We start from the raw sequence: 6,082 nt of genomic DNA, 5'->3' as shown, positions 1-6,082 counted from the left end.
GTCCTTGTTCTTCTGACAGGCAAGCTCTGCAGAGTAGAATATTCTGTCTGTCAAAGGAAGCATAACTCCTCTTTTTCCCAGAGGAGAAGGTAGTACTTTTTTTTTTTTTTGGCTGCGTTGGGTCTTTGTTGCTGCACATGGGCTTTCTCTAGTTGCAGCAAGCAGGGGCTACTCTTCACTGTGATGCACGGGCTTCTCATTGCGGTGGCTTCTCTTGTTGAGGAGCACGGGCTCTAGGCGCGTGGGCTTCAGGAGTTGTGGCGCATGGGCTTAGTTGCTCTGTGGCATGTGGGATCTTCCCGGACCAGGGATCAAACCTGTGTCCCCTGCATTAGCAGGCGGATTTTTAACCACTGCGTCACTGGGGAGGTCCCAAAGGCAGTATACCTCTTGAACCTTACTTTTCTTTGAACTTGGACAATTAATCCAGTTCTTGGAAAAGGGGGGATTTTTTAAAAAGAGAGAATCCTCTTTTATTTAAAGGCTTTTTTATGAAATAGAATTTTCTCACCTGTTTATTAATACTTAGCAAGTGTCAAGATCATTATATTAGAATGTTGGAGTTTGAAGAAAGGGGTTGGGGAGTGTCTCAAAGGCTGTCTAATGTCCAACAACTTCACCAGGTGCCATTTATATGTATGAATTCACAATGGTTCAAAGGCCTGGCTCTGGGCCTTGTGGTCTTAGAAACCACTTAACCTCTTGGCCGTCCTTCTTCAGGGCAGACCTACACCAACTCACTTCACCAAGACTGATGTAGAACTGGGACACCCGTTTATTCATTTACAAAGAAATGTGACAATCTCCAGGATCCTGGGGAGGGCACCTCCAATCTACATAAGGAGCCCAACTACGATCCCAAGGCTGCTTGGTGAGCAGAAAATAATGATAATAGATGCCATTAGTCACTTAATGAGTGTTCGAAATTTATAAAACATTAATAGTGACGGTTAGCCCTGGTCAAAAGCACATTCATCCTCACAACTTCACCATGAGAAAAAGATTTACCTTCCTTATACTGATGAGAATACGGAGAAAGATATCATAGCTCATTAACTCTAAGAGGTACATTTTCTCAGATGTGAATATCCTGCAAACAAAATACATTTAAAAATTGGTTATAAAACTCTATAAACTATGGTCACTTTTTGTTTATTTATCCATCAAACAGTTATTAAGTGTCCAGCATGGACTGGGTACTACGCAAGTTGACAGGGACAGAACAGTGTATAAAATATCAAGGTCCTTGCTCTCATCAAGTTTACAGTCTAGTTGGGGAGACCACTGATCAGCAAATGAATCAGAACATCAGGTTGTGAGAACTGCTGATGGAAATAAGCATGGAAATGTGACCGAGTATTACATGAGGGGTGGGGGGCAAGGAAGACAGGGTGGCTCTCTGAGGGGTGACATTGAACTGAGACCTCAGAGTCATCCAGTGGTCTTCACTTTGGGCTACGTAGGTACCAGGAGATAGGTCCTCTCAGTCCTATGGCCCAGGGCTCCTGGCTGTGAGCAGCCCCTTCTGAGGCTCCTTGGAGGGCAGCCCGAGAGGCATGGGTCTGACCTGTGCCCCATGGTTGGCACAGAGCTGAGCAGATAAGTGGTGCCCACGACCCACTGTTCCATGTGATATGCTGAACACAGCCCAGGAGGTGTTCTAGCCCCTCATGCTTGCTTTAGTTCTGCGGCAGGGAACACTGCCCATCATGGACAAGGAGACAGAGGAATACCATGCCAGGTGCCCAGGGAGTGTTGGTGTAGCCCAAAATGCAGCCAGTCTGGGCTGGGGACAAGGAGGCTGAACAGGGCTGCTGGTGCAGATTTGAACTTCTGTTCTCCTACCAGGTACTTCTCACTATTTTAGACTCTTTTTGGTGGTGACCAAGGCACCTACAGGGTGACTGCTTAGCAATATGTGCATTTTGCAAATTTGAGCTGTATCATAATTTTAAAATACTTGACCTTTAAAAAGTTTAATTAGATTCAAAATCCATTCACAAGAAATTCCAAGTTTACATTTGTCAATGAAAGAAAGGCAAGAATTTTAAATATATAACTTCAACAGTTACACTTCTTTGAATGACTGAAAACAATTATTTTGAAGTTTTTCAGTAAGATCATCAAGAATTTTAAGAGCTCTTCATCCTAAAATCTTGATCAGGAATGGCACGTGGCCATTTCAAGTATAAAACCTGATATAAAAAATTATGCTCATGGATGTAAGCTCAACATTTCCCATTAAAAACTTTGAAAACGTTTTATTTGGGAGTTTTACACAAGTTTGATACGTATTATCTTCTTTAAAATGTAATTATTTTCTTTCATAGTGATTATGTAATATAAAAATGTATAACGAAAGTTTTAATCAAGTTCTATTTGAATCGCTCCAAATCCCCTTCACTTTTCCTCAGTGTACCGTACAAAGAGGATCTTTTTCTAAGAGACATGGAAAAGTGGAAAAGCTGCCTTAGATGAGGGAGCCAGCCCTGTGAAAAGCTTGGGGAGAGCATTCAAGCTGCGAAACACAGTGAAATGACCCTCAGGAGGGAAGAGCTTGAAAGGTAAGGTAGCAGGGCTGGAGCAGAATACCACTGGAGAGGGCAGAAGTGATGCTAGGCCTTGCATTTAACCAAAAGCAGTGGGAAGCCTCTGAATGCATTTACACAAGGGTATGACTTAAGCTGATTTACATTCTATAAATCTCATCTCTGCATGCAGTGTAGAGAATGGAATACAGAGGTGCAAGAGTGGAAAGAGAAAGGTCATATAGGAAGTAACTGGGGGCCAGGTGAGAGGTGAGGAGAGGAGGAAAGGAGTAGGTCATTCTGAGAAGCTTTTCATAGGTAGGACCAATAGGACTATGGGAATGAAAGAAAGGGAGGCTTAAGTAGGATGCCTACACTTTTCGGTTTAAGCAGTTAAGTAAATCATAATGCCATTTACTGGGCAACACTGAAGGAGGGACAGTTATGGAAAGAGGACACTGGGATCCAAAGTCTCAGGACATAGTTTTCAACAAAGGGCAAATAGAATCATAGACGATAAGAGATTTAATGGGCATATGAATCATTAATCAATGATTACAATACTGAAATATCTACAGGTAAAATGATGTAAAGCCTGCAATTTGCTTCAAAATCATTTGAGTGGGGGGAGGTAGGAAGAATGAGTACAGGCGTAGATGAAACACAAGATTGGGCATGAGTAGATCATCTTTGAAGCTAGCTGATGGGTACCTAGAGGTTCATCATATTACTCTCCTTTTGTGTATGTTTGACAATTCCATGGGACTGGATGAGATCACCTAATATTCAACAAATGGGGACAGCCCCACACTGGCAGGGGTGGGGGGAGTAGAGTAGAGGTGGCAGTGCTAGTGCAGTGGAAAGAAAGAGATAAGACCACTGCTGTCCTACAGTTGACATTCTCTGGGGAAGAGACATAACAAGCAAGTAAACAAATATGACAGATTTAAATCAATGTGATAAAGAGGAAGGGTGATGTGATAAAGTGTGCATGGGTACAGCAACTGAGTGGCCAGAAGCAACAGCTCCTTGAGGCAGTAATCTTTGCATTGGACTGATTCACAAGCTAAACAGATATCAATAGTGGTGTTTTTAAAGTCCTTTCCATTCTACTTTTTAAACTTTTACTCATAAATAAATCTGAATTAGTGACCATAAGATTTCTACTCTAGGGAAAATGTTTTAACTTAAAAGCTTTTGCTCCCCTCCTCTCCACTGTTTTTTTTTTTTTTTCTCTCTCTTTTTTTTTTTTTAAATTCATTTGGCTGCACTGGGTCTTAGTTGCAGCATGCGGGATCTTTAGTTGCAGCATGCAGGATCTTTAGTTGCAGAATGCAGGATCTAGTTCCCTGACCAGGGATCGAAACCGGGCCCCTTGCATTGGGAGAATGGAGCCTTAACCACTGGACCATCAGGGAAGTCCCTCCATTGTTTTTTAAACTCCAAATTTTGAAGCCATTATTAACCCAAGAGTTCTAGAAGTAAAGCCAATTCAGGACTGACCCTGGTACCCCCTTTAGAATCCCTTTTTGTCCTGACAGCTTTCCTTCCCCCATCATCTGACTCTAAAGTGCTCTTCTCCCCTCAGCTACAGTTTTTGCCAATCTTAGGACTCCAAAGGACATCTTTCCTTCCCTCTTCCAAGTGCTACTTCCCTGTGCAAAGCAATGCTTCCAGAGATTATAAGCCCCATGAGGGCTTGTGTTGTTCACTGCTGTCTTCCAGCACCCAGAACTGTGCCAGGCACAGTTGGCACCCAATAAATATTCACTCAGTGAGAAAACTTCCAGAAGCCACTAGGTAGGTAACCAGGCACCTACCTAGGTGCTAAACGTACTTGATCCTACAACTAGAAAAAACTTGTGGCCTATCTTCACACAAATAAATATCACTCCTATTTTACATATGGACAGCTGAGTAGGTTCAGATAATCCAAGATCAGAACTATTTCACCTAAAATAGTCTTTCCTGTCCTTAAAAATATTTTGAAGACAAAAAATAGAAGCTATGGAAAAATCTAGCATATAAAGAGAACGTTACCAGTGTCATTTAACATTTCTTGAAGATATGATGAGTTTAATTGATGTACAACAGCCTTCCTGGAAAACTCCTGGAAAAAAACCCAACAAATATTTTGGTTTCCTCAAAACAAAACATAAAAACAAGCAAAGAAACCTCTTCTTGGCCCGAATTATAGGAAGTCTTTGCTGGCAGCTCAGCCTAAGCTCTTTTGCATACATGCTTTTAGGAGAGGCTTGCAGATTGCATGTATTCTGCAGAGCAACCACACACACTTAACATTCATTAAATAATAATGAAACAGGAGGCCTGGATTTTTTTTTGGTTTCTCCTGGGTCTCTTCATCACTCAAGTGTCCTTGGACAAATCTACTCCCTCTCTCATATCTGATTTCCATATATCCGTTTCAGGATAATCTTTCATATCTGATTTCCATATATCCATTTCAGGATAATGTTTTTTTTTTTTTTTAGGATAATGTTTATGACTAAGATGCTTTATAAGATCTTCAGACTACCAGTAGTAGTTATGCCCTCCATCTATGAAATTTATCTCCTTCACTATCCTATGGGATGTCTTCATGACACTTCTATTGAAAACCCTCACACATGGTTGCGAGTGCTGTCAAAACCATCTAGGGACGGTACAGATAGTCTAAGGCCAATGAGCTGACAACGTGGATGACTTGAACCTGAAGTCTGTTTCCTATGCTACTGAGAATTGGAAAATGGATAAATGTGATAATCCCCAAACCACGTTTTCCTTATTTCTGCCGTTTTCCGCCGCATCTAAACTATGCAGAAGCTGCTGACAACACTTGACTATCCAGTATTTCGCAATTCTACCGAATACTGAAAAGGTTAAAAGGCCGAACTTGCTAGTAGGACAAGCTGTCAGGACTGGTAGTGAGGCTCTGGTGCAGTTAGCTGTGTATTCCACACATTGTTTTAGAGGCTTACAAAATACAGCCATCTTGCATCAGGCATCCCGGCCCAGGAAGAAGGCGAGCCCCGGCCCCTCGGCCCTGGAGATGCCACCTGCGCGGGGCCGGGCGTCCTAGGTGGCAGAGCCCTTGCGGACTGCCTACAGCCCGCACCGCGGGGCCCGCCACGGCCCGGGCCGGTGTGTTGAGCGACTAAAGTTGTCTACGGGCGGGCCGGCCGCACCTGGCCCGGAGAGAGACCGTGAAGACTGCAGTCCAGCAGCCCTGCCAGCGGCTAGAGCAGCCCCATCCGAAAGTGGACGTGGGACGCTAGGCTGCTATTTGCAAGCTTCCGGTTGGGTAGTGTTTTCAACTGGGGTGCACCGACCCGACCGGCGGTGCCCTCCTCCCCGCCCCCACGCCGCCCGGGGCGCCTCGGGGACGCGCGCCTGGGCCCGCGCCGGAGCTGGGCGCCCCCTCCCTCGCCCTCCCCGCCGCGGCCTGAGACGCCCGCAGGCCGGGTGTTCACCGACCGCGCCTCCTCCCGCCCGCTCCTCCCCCCTCACTTCCCCCTCGGCGCCCCAAACCCGGGCTTCCCGAGTGCCAAGACGTG

The sequence above is a fragment of the Neophocaena asiaeorientalis genome, unplaced genomic scaffold (assembly GCF_003031525.2).
Source record: "Neophocaena asiaeorientalis asiaeorientalis breed wild unplaced genomic scaffold, Neophocaena_asiaeorientalis_V1.1 scaffold634, whole genome shotgun sequence".
Taxonomy (NCBI): domain Eukaryota; kingdom Metazoa; phylum Chordata; class Mammalia; order Artiodactyla; family Phocoenidae; genus Neophocaena; species Neophocaena asiaeorientalis.
Note: the sequence above shows the minus strand (reverse complement) of the source record.